Genomic DNA, 19,393 nt, shown 5'->3' with positions numbered 1-19,393 from the left:
ATACATGTAATATTTTTTATATGTTGACCCCAATGTGCATTCTTCCGTTGCAATTGGAGAATCAGGATTCTGTCTCGTTTAACCCCTCTGCCGGATGCCTCTGCTGTAGCTGTAGTGTGTAAACTTCTTGCACATGTGCATTAGCACTCTTGTTTGAAGTCACTAAAGCAGCACCCAATAAATCTTTTTATTTTTGGGGGAAAGTGTGACTGCTATATGCTAGGTATTGATATTGCATCCACATGTGTAAAGGCTGGTGACCCGTGTATACATAGCTATGGGTTGCTAGTGCTGTTTTAAGCATTGGAACTTCCATACATAACCACCAATCTGTCTTTGCCTGAATAACAAAATATATAATCCAAGCAGTGTTTATTGTTAACTTTTTTTTGCTGGATGATGAGTTTATTTCTTCTAATTATAGGTGCAGCGTAAGTAGAGATCCTCTTGGATCCCTAACCGAAGGGTATACCATATGATGTCATAGCAACACCACTGGGGTCTTCTTCTTTTAAGAGGGAGAAACTGCTTTCCTCTCACTTGGTTTCCCTGCCAGCTTCCATTAAAGACCCCTGCAGGGCCTGGATCTCTCTTACATTGTAATATTGCATCATTATAAGAGAAAAGATCCAAAATGTTACATGATGCACGTAGTCGTTCCCAATGAGCTGACTGCGTGTCGGATGGTTTATAGTACTGCTGTATTATGATGTTAGCTGTTAAACGTAACATATGGATTGTCTGGCTGCTCACACATTTCCAAGTACAGTAATGGCCGTATTGGTTACGTATACTGATAAAATGTATGATGTTTAGTGTTTATACGTTAGTCATGGCCTGTTGCTCCACAGATTATACCCAGTTTTATTTCTTACCCCTAATATTGAATACATCTTCTTTTTTTTTTTTTTTTTTCTTTATCATTAAGTAATATAAAAAAATATCTGTTGGATTTTTGTGCTGTTGTGCAGAGTTGCTATTACATTGTGTAAATCGCTGCTTTGGCCTAACATATTAAAGGTCCATTAGCAATTAAGAGGCTGCAGGTTGGGTCCAGGAAGTATTTAAGCTTTCAGTTTGAGATGAAGAATCTTCCCTGAGCGTTCATGTAAAGCAACATCTTGCTCTGTTGAGGCATGTCTAAGCTGGAAAATATAAATTTGGATAAAAAAATAAATAAAAAGGCATTACTAGTTATTTCTGCTTACATCTAATTTGTAGTACATTAAAGGGACACTCTGACCATGCGTGCTTTTAATACATATGATAGCTGAGCAGCCTCTTTACATTTGTGTGCTGTTCTATTGCAGAATCCCTCAATATACATTACCCCCCATTCTACATACAGGCAGAACACCTCTCCCTGCACCCGATATATTTACCTCCGGTCAGCGCCTTTTGCAAATGCGCGGCAAGCACTCTGCTCGTCTTTGCTTGCCGCTCATTTTGACTTTGCATTCTTGTTTAACGCGGATGTCAGGACATTAAACTGTCCGTTTAAGGTATGCCCCCCCATTAAAGTTCTTGTAAATGTTTTGATTATTTTTTCTTTGTCTTGAATAAGCCTTTTTTGTGTGTTTAGTATGTAAACACAGCAGACTGAAGAATAGGTTGCTGGGTCTGTCAGTAAACACCTTTTGTTTCCCACTTTAGTATCGTTCCTTTTGAGTAAGGTTTTCGTAATGATTTTTCCCATGTGGAAAAGCCGGTTTGTAATAAAAAAAAAAGAAAGCTATAATTAATAATTTAACAGCATCTGAAATTAAAGTGGCTGGAAAAACCAGTCTGGATCTGTTGTAATTTTTGTTCTTCAAAAGTAACCGTTGAATTTTTTTCCTTGTAGACAGTGTTTGTGGGAAAATTACGTAATTTCCAGTTTATTTTTAGTAGGCTGCTTTCAAATTTAGCATTCGGTGTGACCTGATGATCTAATTTGCAGGAGCTTTGTCAATTTTTCATGTGGGGCAGGACAAAAGGAATAACCAACGCGTTTTGGGCTGAGATGCTTGCTCTTAGTCCCCTCTCCATATATATGAAGACATTATGGACTTATTCACTGGCCTCTATTGTTAACTTTGCATCAAGTTAAACAATAACCCTTCAGGTAACTGCAGGAGGTAAATGCCTAACCCTTTGTGTAAGACGAGCAGTGTTGTATATTTTACATGGGATGTTCAATATATATATAGGGTGATATTGATTCCTTTTAAAATAGCTTTGTAGTTATGACTCTGAAGCTTCACTGTAATTGCTTAGTCCGGCTAAGAGCGGAAGCCATCAATGTTTTAGTGTTTCTGACACAGCATAGACTCCCTATTGTTTTGCACTAAGAGGGGTTTATTCACTAAAGCAGGGGTTTACATCAGAGATGTGGTAAGCTCACAGATGGCGCTGTGTATTATGAAGGGCCAACCCTATTAGATTTCTCCAGAAAAGCCTTGTCGTCCGTTCAGTGAACTAATCACTGAGAGGTCTCGCTGCGTTTAGAAAGGCCGGTGAGACTATTCCTGCAGGTGATGAGTGGAACCTACAAACCTCTGCTGTAGAGAATGAACTTGGGTCTCTTCCTCTCATGGCATCCTTCTGTGATATTTTCTTGACAGGTCAAGCAATCCATTGTTAGACGTGTTATGGACTAGCTGCAGTAGGAGGAATATTTGAATATATTGTCATTCTACAGATAATGACCAAATAGCCTAGAAGCTTTCTTGCTCTTTTCTAGAAGTTTGGTCTCCACTTGGAATATATTGATTAGTACTGAGAGAGAATTATTCTGTTTTTATATGATTAGTTTAAACCATCACATTCCCATAGATGGTTGCATGGAGTGTTCCCACTCCTGATGACACAGATATTATGTTCCTGCCATGGGCTAATATAGTCATCTTTTAAGATACGAGTCTTGCTTCTGAAGGGTAGCAGCACTGGAGATATGACACTACTTGTCGAGTGGGTGCAAGTGAAATGTAAGATTGTTATGGGTACTTTGAGACTGTTGCTGACTGGGTATGTATTGTGTGAGATAATATTGTAGTTCAGCATCATATTACCATATACCATCACAGACAGTGGCAAAAAAAATGGAATTGTCCCATCATAACATTCTGGTGGTCCCTTTATACATAACTCCCAATGTAACAAGGAAAAGCTAATGTTCTGTTAGTCCCAAGCACATGCTTGTTTGCGTTAAGGTGGAATTTGCCTGGCTACTGTATATTCTATGAAGTAGACAAATTCCTCTTGTGACTTTTTTTTTTTGGCCAAGGTTTTGAACTTATCAGGTTGTAAATGTTAGTTTCCTGGCCGCGCGGTGCTTGGCACTTTTTAGTATGACTGCTCGGTGATCTTTAAATGACCCAATTCATGTAGAAGAAAATATTTACAAAACGTGATTGCATTTGTATGCAGAATCAGAGCTTCACCCACATTCCATCCAATGCCTTGAACTCGCCTCCAGCCATAAAACGAAGCGCAGAGCAAATGAAATCTGTTAAAAGCTGTTCAGTAAAAGGTTTTATGTTAACCAGATAAGTTTTGCATTAGTAAATAGCTTTGCATTTTCTCTACATTTGAGTACAGCTACGTATATGGATATACAACTATAACATGTAGTGCACACCACAGGTTATTATCCATGGTCTGTTACTGTATAACCTAAAATAAACGAGGGGAATAAATAGTTAAATGGACTCCAGTGATGTCATGACATTATAAGCGGTCCCATCCAGTTCCAATAAAGATCCCTGAGATATTTAAAGACCTCAAAGGGATCTCCAGTCACAGAAGTGTAAAAACAAACGAAAAACAAAAACAAAAAAAACCTATTCATAAAAGTTTTTTTGCCATACTTTTCATACAGAATTAAAGACCATACAAAAAAGTGGTAGAAACAGAAAGCCCTTGCTGTCCATGAAAAAAACAATATATAATGTGTGGGTGCACTAAACATGATTGAACAAAGATATATGCTAAAAACGTCAAAGCTCTGCTCACTTCGGGGCTAAACCCCCTCTGTCGCTAAGGGGTTAAACAGATCCTGATGCGTAACATTCTGAGTCTGTTGGTACTTTGTAAACAAGTCTAAATTGGCTGGAGAGTTCTTTCTAATTATGTAACATTGTTTTGTTGTCTTGATACGTATTCATATTCTGAAAAAACGTGTTCATCTTCTGGACGGCGTTTGATTTATTGAAATCCTCAAAGGGCTGGAGGTCTGCTCCCTATTTATTTTGTTGGCCAGCGAAAGGTTAATGGGTTTGCTACAGAATTCCCCATAAACAGTATTTTTCAATGGACGGCTTACAACAATATAAAGAACAGCTGATGCCGTTTATATATCTGTGCGCTGGTGCGTTCACGTGTATTGAATCATGGGGCAGGTTTTGTATTTTGTTTTCGTGTGTTTTATTTTGTGATTAATAAACACAAAAAGGTATTTTTCTGCAAAACATCAAGCTGTCTAACTTCTATATAATAAGCAGATCTCGCAATTTCATTAGTTTCTCCGAAGGCTTATTTGCATAACACTTCTTTTATGGCAACAACCTATTAGTGCTTGCCTTTTTGTCACATGACGAAGTGAACATAATTATTGAATTAATATTTATTTATATTTATATATATATATATATAATGTTTGTGCTATCTGTAAGACTCTGCCTAGGATTTTAACCCCTTAATGACAATTGCCGGTCCTGGCACGGCACGGAAAAGCATGTGCTTTACGACAATTGACGTGCCAGGACCGGCACGTCTTTAAACGGGTGCAGAAAGCGATCTACTATCGCTTTCTGCACCCAAAAAGCGTTGCTGAATGCCTCGACCTCGAGGCATTCAGCAACGCCGCGATCGGCACGAAGGGGCCATCTCTGGCCCCTCCACGGGGCGTCAACATCCGCCATACTTTGTATGGCGGCGGACGCCCGTTTTAAAAGCGTTTAGGAGGCGATCGACGATCGCCTCCTAAACTTAAATGGTGTCGCTGGAATGCCTCGATCAGGAGGCATCCAGCGACACCAAACACTAACCTTTTGATGGGCTGTGACCGCTCCGGAGAGCGGTCACAGCCGCAGCTGCCGGCAATCTTCGCCATCAAGGAAGATGGCCGCCGTCCTGTAACAGGAACCACAAATTTTAAAAGTTCGCTAGATGGTCCAGACCATCTAGAGAACTTTGGCTCCACTTGCAGGTTGAATACAGGTACTGCATTCACCATGCAAGTCAATGGAGCCCAGCTTTCTAATCACAGTGTGATTAGTAAAAATAAATTAAAAAATAAAATAAAATTAATAATAATTAGAAAAAAATAGTAAAAAACAGTAAAATGTAAAAATCATTTCCCACTGATGTCACTATCAGGGGAACCTCCAAGTTGAAAAAAAATGTTAAATTTTTTTTTAAAAAAAATAATTAAAAAAAAATATATATATATATATAAAAAATATATTTTTGTGAGCAAGTCCTAAAATTAGCATATCAGCTTAAAACAATTCTCGCATGGAAAAAGTTAAAATACTGGCATATTAAATGCCCGTGGGGTGTCTACTTTTAAAAAAATGTATGATTTGATGGGGTAAATTGAATGGGCCAGGTTCAACAACGTCCCAATTAACACGGGGGGAAGGATGGCCACACATCTAATTTCCAATTAGAAAAATGCACACGTACCAAATGTGGCCTTTTAGTTCCCCCAAAAAATGACAAACCCATGCATGTGGGGTATCACTGCACTCAGGAGATGTTGCTGAACACATTATGGGGTGTCGTGTGACAGCGGCATATACCAGGAGCTGTAAATTCATACATAAAGTAGGTGTGTGTGGGAAAAATACACACACAAAAATATTACTGCAAACTTTGAAAAAATGCTGGTGGTAAAATATGTGCATGCAAAGAGTTAAAATACCAGCATTTAAAATACCCTGTGGTGTCTAGTTTTGAAAAATATATGGTTTTGTTGGGCACACTGAAATGGCCCGGCTCAAAGATGTACCAAATAGGGCATGGGCAGTGGATCCCAAATGCCAAAGTTCAACATTGAAAAATGCGCATGCCCCAAATGTGGCCCTTTTGCCCCCAAACAGCCAGGCAAAATCATTCATGTGGGGTATCGCTGCGCTCAGGAGATGTTGCTGAACACATATTGGGGTGTTTTGTGATAGTGACATAAACTAGAACATTTTAATTCATACCTGAAGTAAAATGTGTATGACAAAACAAATGCAAAAAAATGACTACCATAAAGTTTGACAAAGACTGGTGGTAGATATGGTGCATGGAAAGAGTTAAAATACTAGCATTTGGAATACCCTGGGCTGTCTAGTTTTCAAAAATATATGACTTGATGGGGTAAATTGCATTGGCCGGGTTCAAAGATACCCGAAATGGCACATGGGGGGAAGAATTACCAGATTTGGAAAAAATGGCTTTGAAATAGCAAAACGCTACCTGTACTTATTGCCCCATAATGGGTAGAAAAAAGCAAAAAAACATAAAAACATTGGGTATTTCTAAACTCAGGACAAATAGTAGAATCTATTTAGCAGGTTTTTTCATTACCTTTTATAGATGAGTAAAAGATTTTTCAACTAAAAGTTAGAAACAGTCATTTTTTTCTAAATTTTTCACCATATTTTATAATTTTTTTAATAGTAAATAATATGATACAATCAAAACAATGTCATCTAAAGAAAGCCCTTCTTGTCCTGAAAAAAACAATATCTAATGTGTGTGGGTTCAGTAAACGGGAAAGAAGAAAATTACAGCTAAACACAAGCAGCGCAGAAATGTTAAAAAGGCCATTGTCACAAAGGGTACAAAAAGTAAAATCAGCCTTTGTCTCGAAGGGGTTAAAGTTCATTTGAAAGGTTGCACTTGGAATTCAGAGCAGCATTGCTTTTTCTTTTTTTAAGAATTTATCTAGAGATGGTTATATCGTTATTACATGGTGTATGGTATAATAAAAAAAAAATATATATATAAATATGTACCATGTTTATATTATCTAGGGCTGCAACTAACGATTATTTTAATAATCGATTAGTTGGCCGATTTATTTTTTCGTTTATTTAAAATTTAATGAACTGGATGTTAAAAAAACAACTTAAAATTTACATTAACATTCTTATTTTGTTACGAGAACCCAAACACAATATTTATCAAACTAGTTTTAATACCTAAACCACGCACTTTGCACCCAGCACTTTGCACCCAGCACTTTGCACCCAGCACTTTGCACCCAGCACTTTGCACCCAGCACTTTGCACCCAGCACTTTGCACCCAGCACTTTGCACTCAGCACTGGCACTTTGCACCCAGCCCTGGCACTTTGCACCCAGCCCTGGCACTTTGCACCCAGCCCTGGCACTTTGCACCCAGCCCTGGCACTTTGCACCCAGCCCTGGCACTTTGCACCCAGCCCTGGCACTTTGCACCCAGCCCTGGCACTTTGCACCCAGCCCTGGCACTTTGCACCCAGCCCTGGCACTTTGCACCCAGCCCTGGCACTTTGCACCCAGCCCTGGCACTTTGCACCCAGCCCTGGCACTTTGCACCCTGCACCCAGCCCTGGCACTTTGCACCCAGCCCTGGCACTTTGCACCCTGCACCCAGCCCTGGCACTTTGCACCCAGCCCTGGCACTTTGCACCCAGCCCTGGCACTTTGCACCCAGCCCTGGCACTTTGCACCCAGCACTTTGCACCCAGCCCTGGCACTTTGCACCCAGCCCTGGCACTTTGCACTGTGCCCCAGCACCCAGTCTCCAACTCTGCCCTGCCCCCCCACCCAGCCCTGCACCCACACTCACACCCTAACCTGCCCCCCCACCCCCACTCTGTCCTGCACCCACACTCACACCCTGCATCCCCTGAAACCCCACCCCCACCTCCACTCTGCCGTGCACCCACACATTCGCACATAGACATTCGCACATAGACAAAGAATACTTACCTCCGCTACGGACTCGTTCCACTTCCAGCCTTCAAGTTTAAAACTTTATTGAAGGCGGAGACTGCAGAGCGTGTAGCAGAAGCGGGGAACGCTCGCGGAGGTAAGTAAAAGGAGCCGAGTGCTCCAACAACGAATCGATCACTCGATTAATCGATAACGGAAATCGTCGACAACGATTTCCGTTATCGATTATCGATTTTATCGATTCGTTGTTTCAGCCCTAATATTATCATAAGCTTTATAAGCCCTATTAACATGGAGGTATACTTATAAAGGCAGAATTAATGGGGTCTTGATTGTTCTTTAGATATACTGATTCTTAAAAGAATAAAAATAAAACATTTTATTGTGTAATGGCAAATTCCCCAGCATCATAAATTCACAGCAAAAGAGGCTTTATCGTCCCTTGAAGGTGAAATTGTATAAACATCAGTAATTTTTTTTTCCTTTAAATATGGTGTAACAAAAAAGTTGACTTAAAACAAAGAAATAAAGTGCTGCGCAAAGTTTACAAACGACACCACAATATGTGCGGAAATTAAATAATACTTAAATTCATTAAAATGGATTCTTCAATAGGTTCCTCTGTTGAGAAGCCCATAGAGCCCCTTCTGGGGAATGGAGTTTCTTCTTTGTACCGGTGTACCAGAAAAGACCGGAGGAGAAGGAATTAAAAAAGTAGTAACTTTAATATAAATAAAAAAATATAGTATCTTACATATAAGAACACTTTAACGCTCCCGTGGGAAGGACCGGAATAATGCTGTGTTATAGCAGGAACAGCTTGGTTCTCTCAGGATTCCTCTGTGTCCACTTCCTCAATGGGCGTATTCAGCACAACGCGTTTCACCAATCGGCTTCCTCAGGTTGACTTAATTACAAAGTAACTTTTGGTCATAAGGTAGAAATGTTTCTGTAATGATTTGTGTTTTAATGAAAAAGGGAGATATTGTCTTGAATAATAATTAAACTGGGGCAATGAATTAAGAGGTATTTCTCTTTGCCCCAAGTCTAATGGCCTTCGCTTATCACACTGCAGATCGGAACATTAGCACGTATGTACAGAGCTGGAGTAACTGTGCTTTGGAACTATTGAAACTCTTACCTTGGAGCTCCACATCCTCAGGGTGTATTAATTTACAGCAAATTTAATGCGTAGTCAGAAGCAATGTTCCATCTAATTTTTCTTAGTTGGCGTGCGCAGAAAATTTCTCTTGTGCAAAAATGTTGACAGAACAAAAATTTTGTGCGCATAATATCCGCGCCGCATAAAGTTTAAAAAAAATATATATTTTCTTTTTTGGGGGAAAAACTGTTGTGCGCACAATTTTTGGATGTGTGCGCTCTCTTAAAAAGCTATGTGCAAGCGCACAGCTTAGAGCAGGGGTGTCCAAGTTTTTTCTGCAGTGGGCCACTTCATCAGAATTGTATACGCGAGGGCCGCACTCATTTTTCCCTGTGTGAAAATATGGCCTTTAATAAGATATGCAGATTAAAATAAAGTAAATGACACAAAACCTTTACTTTTCCTCTCACTGATTTCTGGGCCTAGAAAGTTTTGTGACTACAAATTCAGGATTCTGGATAAGTTAAAATGAAATAGTTCTATTTATTTTAGGGATACACCGAAATGAAAATTCCGGACCAAAACCGAAAATTCAGGGTTCACTTAGCCAAAACTGAAAATGACCCCCCCACACACTTTTATTAAAAGTTGCACACCAAAATTGTACAAAAAAATGTATATATTATGATTAACAGCAATCTCAGGCATACCCAGATTCCAGCATGTACTGGTTGGCTGGGCATTGTACCAGTAATTTTTGTCCAATTTTAGTGTGTAACCACACTTTTATTAAAAGTAACACACCACAATTAGACAAAAAAAATCAACAATATGACTTGGCATGATAGGAGTGTGATTGCTAACAGCAAACACACTCTTTTCATAACCAGGCAACCAGTAAATGCTGGAACCTAGGCATGATGGGACTGTGATTGCTGTTAGCAATCACACTCCTATCATGCCAAGTCAGCCAGTACATGCTGGTACAGGGTGGCTGTAAGTGCAGACCTCATACTGCTGGCAGCATCAATACACAAGGGGGGCAACTAGCCAGGTTTCAGCATGTACTGGCTGACTTAGCATGATAGGAGTGTGATTGCTAACAGCAATCACAGTCCCATCATGCCTAGGTTCCAGCACTTACACATCCATGCTATCACACACACTCATTCATTCATATACTCATTCATTCACAGATTCATTCCCTCAATCAGACATACTCATTCACCCAACCTACCCCATCGCCTTACCTGCTCTACAGCTCTCGATGCCGCTCACAGACTTCAGCAGGGGGCGCGGCCTCCCTCGTTCTCCCCACAGAGGAGGCAGGACTGGAGCAGAGAATAGCCCCTCCCACAAGTAAGCGGCAGGGATTGTGATTCTGGCTGCCGATCTCACGCGGGCCGCACCTCGAGTTCACACGTGCCGCATTTGGCCCGCGGGCCGCATGTTGGACGCCCCTGGTTTAGAGGGAACACTGGTCAGAAGTGATTTGTTACTCTTTAACACAAACAGACCCCGTTGTTCAGGGGGCATGTCTCCATACAGTTACTGTATATATCTGACAAGCATTTTCTTAGGCTGCGTGACTAGCTGTGGATAATGCTTCCAGAAAGTGTTGGATTAACCGTCACTATAAGCACATGAACTTTCTGCTCTCGTGGATTTATTCACTAAAAGTTGATTGGTGGAAGAGCTAATAACGTTCATTTCATTGCATTAACTAGCTATGCATAACCCACACAATCCCATTATCTCGCTACAACTCTAGTGATTCAGCTCCACACTGGTTGCTGAGGATAGACACCAGTCATGTAATTATCTATATTATAATCTGACCATAAAGTTCATAAATGTATGGGTTCCTTTTCTTTGCAGTGCAATAAGCCACACAACAACTATTTTGTGTGTGTATATGTATGTGTGTGTGTGTGTGTATATGTATATATATGTTTAGTGGGAATTCTTAACGTGTATAACTGTATAGCCATTTTCTCTCACAGATTTTTCGTGCAACAAAGACGAGAAATCTCAAAGCATTGCATAAATTCTGTTGGAGGAAACTTTACATTAACATCAATACTGATGTTCTGTTTTGATCGAGACTCTAAACTATGCTAAATAAGGACAAGCAGGCTTCCGCTTGTAGGCATGGGAATGTGGAATGTGTGGTCATAGTTCATGTCGATAACCAGCTCTGTATGACTAGAACTTTGTCTGTAGAAGAACAGAATTCTTTATGTTTCTCCAACTGTTAAAGAACCAATATGGTATAGCACTTCTTTTTTTACTTTCTGTTGAGCGTTACAGGCCCCATTCCCACAGTTCCTTTTGTAACCAGTTTTTTTGTCAGGTGTTTGCATCCCGCGGGACTTTTATGACACTGCATTATAAATACATAGAGCTTAATATGTAGTTGCTCCCCCTTTGCAGCTATAACAGCTTCCCCTCTTCTGTGAAGGTTTTCCACGAGATTTTGGATGTTCCTGTGGGAATTTCTGCCCATTCATCCAGTAGAGAATTTGTGAGGTCAGGGACTGATGTTGGATGAGAAGGCCTGACTTTCAATCTCCATTCCAGTTTGACCTAAAGGTGTTCAAAGTTGTTGAGGTCAGGGCTTTGCGGGTCAGTCGAGTTGTTCCACACCAAGCTCCGCCATTCATGTCTTTATGGACCTTGCTTTGGGGCACAGTCCTTCTGGAATAGAAAAGGGCCTTCCCCATCTGTTCCCACAAAGTTGGAAGCATAGCATTGTCCGAAATGTCTTGGTATGCTGAAGGGGAAATTAACATGAAAGTATTAACTTTCTTAATTTTTCAGTGTCTATATATTTAACCCACAAAGCTTTTTAGTGAGCAGCTTTTGCACCCCTTCAACTGTTATGTTGTCCTCTTTTCTTTTAGAAGTGACAGGAGGTGGGCTGCAATAAATCCCCATTGTTATTGACATTTTGGTTTCTTCCCCTAAGCCCTTCAGTTTTGCCTACTGTACTTTTCTTATGCATTCGGGATGCCAGGCTTTGTCTTGTTTTGCTAATTAGGGGAGGGTAATTATGGCAATTATAAACTAACATACAGCTATGCTCTCCTTATCTTTCAAATACAAGGTGAACAAAGATAGATTGGGTTTAGTTTAGGAGCTTGGCGCCAATCCGCAGAGGGTCATAACCACTACCTTAATGACTCCCTTCTCAAGCTTCAGATTTAATGGTACCCAACAGAAGGATTCTGATCTTATCATGTCAAGGTGATCTGAAAACTGGTACTATTTTTATTCATTTAAAAATTAGCCTTTTTTATTTTTCTTTGGTTAGCGTGACGTGATCAACAAAATGAAAAAAATAATTCTATTTATAATGTTTGTTAGCTAGTGATGTCTCACATCCTTTGGAAATATGGACACTGGCCAAAGAAATGTTTGACTGTGACACCGTTGCTAGGATTAGATTGTACTCGGGCGAATCATTATGTAACCGTTCTATGTGCAGACAGATCGTAATTTGTTTTAACCTATTCCTATATAGAACAGTTGTTTTTTTTTTTTAATGTCATTAAAAAAATAGTAATCTTAAAACTGTTGGTGTGGTTTTGGGGAGTATTTGGGAATGTCCTGGATATAGAAAAACTAATTTGGATTCCAGGCAGTTTTGTTAACCCAAGCTAGTTCTGACCTTTTCTACTTAATGCAATTATCTGAGAAGGCTGGATATTTAAGTTTATCCTTTGGTAAAAGCGACATTTTAGAGGTAGGTTTCATTGTATTCTTTCATGCGATGCAAAGTCCAGCCATGCCCAGCAGCTAACACTGAGGAGCTCTATTTGTCCGGTAAAACACAGTGCAGTTATTCAAAATTTCCACTAGAAGCTGCTTTAAAAAAAAAAAAAAAACAACCCAAAAACTGTACATTGTTGCGGGTTAATCATCCCTAACTGCCAAGAATTCCTATATTACAGCATGGCAGGAACCAGTAGACTTGGACTCTGGGTGAATTTGATTTAAGTGATGTTCTGCCCCATTTCTCATGTAAACACTAGCATGTGTAGGAGATATCTGTGCTCTACCACAAGAGGTGGACTTAACAAATCTAAGAGCTCGATTGATATTTTTTTAGGAGCCAGAACAAGGTACACCTAAAGCACTTACCGTATTTGCTCGATTATAAGATGACCCCCCCCCCCAAAATCTGAATATTTATGAAAAAAAGAAAAAGCCTGAATATAAGATGACCCTATAGGAACATTTTTTTACCAGTAAATGTTAATTCATGTAAACTGTGAACAATTTTTTTTTTAATAAAAGCTATGATTGAGAAAAATATTTTTATTTCCTTTTTTTGTTTTCCAACCTGCCCCCCCCTTCAGTTATGCACATCTGCCCCCAGACTTACCACTCTGCCCCAGAAATGCCTTATACCCCCTATATGCCACTGTGCCCCATGATATGCCTTTTAACCCTCTAAATGCCACTGTGCCCCATGATATGCCTTTTGAACCCCTATGTGCCACTCTGCCTCCAGAATTGCCTTATACCCCTTTATGCCACTCTGGCATTTAGGGGGTTAAAAGGCATATTATGGGGCAGAGTGGCATATAGGGAGGTATAAGGCATTTCAGGAGGCAGAGTGTCATTAAGGGGGTTAAAAGGCATTTCATAGAGCACTCTGCCTCCAGAAATGCCTTATGCCCCCCATTTAACACTCCCTCCCCCTCCCTCCTCCAAACTTACCGGTGTTTGAGTCCCCGGTGCATAGTCCGGGCAGCGTGTAGAGATCTGCGCAATTCGCGTAGACAACTTCCGCTGCAGCCGGGAGGAGGTGCGGTTAGCAGCAGGGGTTGTCTGCGTCCATCGCGCAGACCTTCCCCGGCTGTCAGAGATCAGAGTTCCCCACACCGTGCGACCGGGGAACTCTGACAGGTCCCCTGCATTGCTGCGGGGGATCTGGATCTTAGTCTCATAGTCAGACCTATTTGAGGTCTGATTATAAAATGACCCCGATTATAAGACGAGGGGTATTTTTCATTTGCTCTGGGGGGAAAAAACCTCGTCTTATAATCAAGCAAATACGGTAATATAAAATGGCAAAAGTTATTGCGCAAGTGATGTCACCATGATATGAAATATATCCACTAAAAGATCTTGGCATTTCTGTCATATTGCACAACTGGGGAAAATAAAGATTTAAGATTAGATCTACATTTATATGTATTTAACAGTTGATCATTGTCTTGGTAATGTCTAATAGCCTAGTTGTCTATGGCTATGCATGTGTCCATTATATGTATGGTAACTGCTTACACTAAGCTGAAAAGTTCAGTGCAGAAAGTATTTGACATTTTCCTTAACCCTCTGCACAGGCGTGATTTTCTGTGAAATATAAGCGACTATAAATGGCTCTGATCTTACCACTCGTTCTCTGTATGTGTGCTTATGTTCTTCCTTATTCTTTCTAATGGTTCCTGCTGAATAGTATTTACACACAACTTTGGTTACACACAATTACCTCCCGGTACTCGACCCTCATCTAGTTCTTGGAGGCTGTAGACCTCTTGGTTTTCTGGTTTCATAAATACTCTGGTGGATGCCGATCGCTTAGATAAGTGGATCAGCCTTCTTTCTATTTTAAGCCGTTCGACTGATTGTACTTAAGTACCCCCTGTCATAATATTCTTCACTCTTTTTTTCAGATGTGTCCTTGATTTAGAGTATGAGGTCTGTCAAACTCAAGCCAAGTTGTGGTTTAGTTGCCATAAGTGCTAAAATTCAGTCAGTGCTGTTCATTTGGATTACATTCTACTTAAACCCTAGTTTCCAGTTTAGTGTAGTTAATAAACCAGTCATTTCTAAATGAACACTCTTTTTAAACTATCTGCATACTGTATATGTGTTTGTGTGTGACTATTTTTACCAATTTGTGTGGTTATTTCCATGTTGTTGAGTCTGATGTGTCCTGACAGCTCTTGGAAGTTGGACTATGGAGAAGGGAGAGGCTTTCAGGAAAGGAAATTAGTTGTTGATTTGCCATCCGCCCCTGCGTTTTAGTCTCCCTGTGGTAAAAGTTCTATAGTTTAAACCATATATGCTTAAAAAAAACAAAAAAAACAAACCCAAAATCATAGGGTAGGGGGAGTTTGGATAATTTTACAATTGCTACAAGCTGTGACGTCATAAAAACTGTTTAGTTACTGTTAAAGATGATGGTGACAGTTCTTCCTTTAAACTTCTTGTATCTTTTTGTCAGTAAGTATATAATTTAGATTAACAAAGTTTAAGATAAATCTAAAATGTTTAGTTATTAACCACGCCTAATAATCCTAATGCTGCTATTACAGGTGCTTTTCTCAACTTCTTCACATAAACATTTGATCTTGTCAACAAATGTATTTATCAAAGCCATAGTAAACGCGCTAAATTGTTTAACATCTCTGCGTATTTGTGGCAGCGGCACATTAGAAAAGTGTTTGTCAAGCTCGTGTGCCCATATTTTCAATGAGCGAGTTTTTTGTTTGACTACAGTGATGGCTGTATTGATAGTATGAACAATAAACTCTTCTTTAAATGAAGACAGTTCCCCTGGTCTCCTCCATTATTAATGAACCCCTGCGGATGGCTTTCCATTTTCCACGTAACTTTGCAGTTGGCCGTCTCTAATGTACGTGAGTGTTTTCCCTGGGTGCTCACTTAGTAATGTTCTGCTTGGCAGGGCGTTTTGCAATAAAATAAATGTGCATTAAAGAAGTCCTATCTCAGCGTTTCCTTAAAGTTCCTGGAAAGCGTCAGTATGTGGGGCCAAGTGTGTGCGGTCCTGAAAGTCTTGTCTTATGAAGGACTGATCAAGGACTGAAAAATGGCTGGCTGTGTGTGTATTGTAAGGAAAGGAGTCTGAAAATTTTCAGGCCTGAGGTCACAAAATAGATCCATAGAATACATTTATTCAACCAGCCGCAGCTTGTGTAGAAGGGGAACACAATGAACATAAAGGGACATTTCTGCTATCATATGCATTAAAGTGATTATGATGGCTGGCATTTGTGTAGAACATCTGTATTAGTTACCACCGCTCACTTCCTCCTCCCTTCTTTCTCTCCGACTTTAGTCTTTAGATGGGCCATCAAATTATTTAACGGTGAAAAAGTTTAATGTTGCTTTAATCTTTTTTTATAGTTAGGTTAAACTTTATGCCCTGGATGACAAAAATGTCTCTGCATACCAGGGGTTGCTTTGCATATAATTTAAAAATAGCTGACTTGGTCATTATTTTTTTTTCTTCTCACTTAGTGTTTTTCACTTCTAAAAGTTTTCATGTTACCCACCCTGCAGAGGTTTTCCCGCCTGGCTTAGTTACTGTATTACACAGAGGCCTATAAAATGAGATTCCAGGCTCTAAACGTAATCCCTTGTTGTAAGCAAGTATGCTAATGTATAGACATCCCAACAAAAAAGAGAAAGCCACCGAATAAAATCTGCCAGATCCAGCTTGCCAGCAGACCGTGCGGTGGCAGAGCTCTTTTGTGCAGAACTTCTTTTGAATCATTAAAGATGGTAGGCGACCTCATTGTGCCTTTTATTAAAGCCCCATATTCATTTTTTGTTTTGATGGATGCCTTCCTGAATGGCAAAGGAATGCAAAAAAAGGAATGTTCTCCATGAATAACATATCATAGCCATTTGAGTGTTCATGAAACATCGGATTGTGGCCACCCACAATCTGCCCTCTTTGTAGAGCAAATACATGGTAGATTAAGGTTTGCTGGGTGAGTGTTCTGCCCTTGAACACTGTCACAAAAATTATGGAGTAGATCAACCATTAATCTAAAGTATTGTAGTAGCTACATAGCTGCTGCTTTTAAAACTTCCACACTGTGTTCATCCTATTAAGCGAATAACCCCAACCATGGAAGCAGTTTTACACAAAGGTCCGTTATTTTGCCACTTCTCTAGAATACAAGCTACTAAAAATATCCTCAATCGATGAAGGTCTTATTGCAAGGCCACTCGGCTTTTATTAATCATCAAAGCACATCAAACGTTTGGTTTGGCAAAGTGCTTTTACCTCGGGAAATATGCCACAGAGACCCACAGAACATGTCAACGCTAGTGAGTTTAAAATAGTTGGATGACTTGCACCTCAACTGATTGGAAGCCATGTTGGTTTTCATATCCATTTCAAAGATAACACTAGGTACAAAGAAGTGGACCTGAAATCAAGGGGCGACGGAAGAACATGAGGCATAAATAATGTTACTGACCTTAACTCCAGTTTAAGAGATTGGGTAATAACGCCTATGCTCCAGTTTTGTCCACTTGATCACTTTATCATGTGTCTGTTTCTTCTATATACAGCTGCAAAATATTTTTAACTGGTGCAATAATCCAGACAAAGGTTGGTATGTAGGAAGTAGGCAGTGGTTTGGAAGCAAAACTAGACTCCCAGTTTCCCAAAGCTTAATTCATTAATGAACTGAGGTTGTTCTCTATTAAATCTTGTGTGTGTGTGATCTTTTATAGTTTGCATGGTCAACCCTTCAGGGAACAAACAAAGTTGTTACAAACATTTTACCCAGCGTGCTTCATCAGTTATGCCCATCCAATGCATGCTTAAATGCGCTCACTATTCGCTTGTCCTGACTTTTTTTATTTCCGAGTACCAAGCTACTAGGTACAAAGTGCCTCCAGTATTTATAGTGCAGGTTTGTAGATTTCTTACTTCTTTTTGTGTCTGCAGCTAGATGGCGCTCCAGAGCATTCTGGCTGTAGGACATATAGCTGATACTTTACTGCCACCGTGTGACCAACCTCAACATTTCTGGTACTCCCTCTGTACCATGAAATTTATTTATGTAGCCTGTTGAAATACATGCTTTTGCATAATAGTGGTTTTATGTGGCTAAATTATTTGACATGTTTAATTTGACTATTTCTATTCTTGATGGGAAAAGATATCTCTTGTATTTAAATAAAAGGATAAGTAGTATGAAGAAATTTGCTATTTTGACTTGGGGAAGATGATTCTCGCAGTATATTTGGTTGGAGTATGGTTTGGGGCCAGCAATATGTATGGGTGCTAATGTTCCTATATGCTTTATTAGAATTATACATAAAAAATCCTTAAATCCTGGATAAACCAGCAAAAAAGTAAACTTGTGTAATGCTGGCAGCTACCACAAATTGTAAAATAAGATTTTTTTATATATAATATATATATATATATATATATTTGAGATAGATCGGGTGGTTGTCCTATGCATTTCATGGTTCATGTTTGCTCTGCTATGCATATGTTGGTAATAAATACGCAGACCCACAAAGACTAGCCTTGGCATCCCGATTTAACCCCTTAAGGACCGGGCTCATTTTTCGTTTTGTACCCTGTGGCACCGAGGCTGTTTTAATACTTTTGTGGTGCTTGTGTTCAGCTGTAATTTTCTCCTCACCCATTTAGTGAACCCACATAAGTTATATATTGTTTTTTTCAGGACAAGATGGGCTTTCTTCAGATACCATTATTTTGATCATATCATCTTATTTACTATAAAAAAAATAAAAAAAACATGGTGAAAAATTTTAAAAAAACACATTTTATGACTTTTATTTGAAAAATCTTTTACTCACCTAAAAAAGCAAGTAAAAAAACTAGCTAAATAGTTTCTACTACTTGTCCTGAGTCTAGAAATACCCAATGTTTTTGTTTTTTTGCTGTTTTTTGTAAGTTATAGGGCAATAAGTACAAGCGGCGTTTTATGATTTATGATTTTATTTGAAAAATCTTTTACTCACCTAAAAAAGCAAGTAAAAAAACTACTACTTGTCCTGAGTTTAGAAATACCTCATATATTGTTTGGCTGGTAAAAGGCTACTTTTGGGGCATGCGTAATTCAGGTGGTCATTTGGTCATTCTGCCTCCATCTCCTCTTTGGAATATCTTTGAAGCCGGTTAATTCAATTTAACCCATTCAAACCATATATTTTTAAAAACTAGACACCCCAGGGTATTTCAGATGCTGTTACTTTAACCCTTTCCATGTGCCAATTATACAACTACACTTTGTCAAACTTTGTAATAGTAATTTTTTTTATTTTTTTTTCACACAAATTGTACTTTAGTTATAGATATACAGGTCCTGGTATATGTCACTGTCAAACAACCCCCCAATGTGTGTTCAGGAACATCTCCTGAGTACAGCGATACCCCACATGCATGGGTTTGTTAGATTGTTTGGCTGGTAAAGGGCTACTTTTGAGGCAACACAGACTTTTAGCATCTGGTCATTCTGCCTCCATCTCCTCTTTGGAATATCTTTGAATCTGGTTAACTCAATTTAACCCCGTCAAACCATATATTTTTGAAAACTAGACACCCCAGGGTATTCAAATTGCTGTT

General features: G+C 39.5%; 1 protein-coding gene across 1 annotated transcript in view; it reads left to right on the top strand.

Moving 5' to 3' along the window:
* Positions 1-19,393, top strand: part of LOC149279487 (TSC22 domain family protein 1-like) — a 41,563-nt gene that overhangs the window by 6,373 nt on the left and 15,797 nt on the right. The window lies entirely within an intron of this gene.

The sequence above is a fragment of the Sceloporus occidentalis genome, unplaced genomic scaffold, assembly GCF_023333645.1.
Source record: "Sceloporus occidentalis isolate IW3139 unplaced genomic scaffold, rSceOcc1.0.p SCAF_164, whole genome shotgun sequence".
NCBI classification, from domain to species: Eukaryota; Metazoa; Chordata; class Lepidosauria; order Squamata; family Phrynosomatidae; genus Sceloporus; species Sceloporus occidentalis.
The sequence above is the reverse complement of the archived record's forward strand: the minus strand, read 5'-3'. Positions and strand labels throughout refer to the sequence as shown.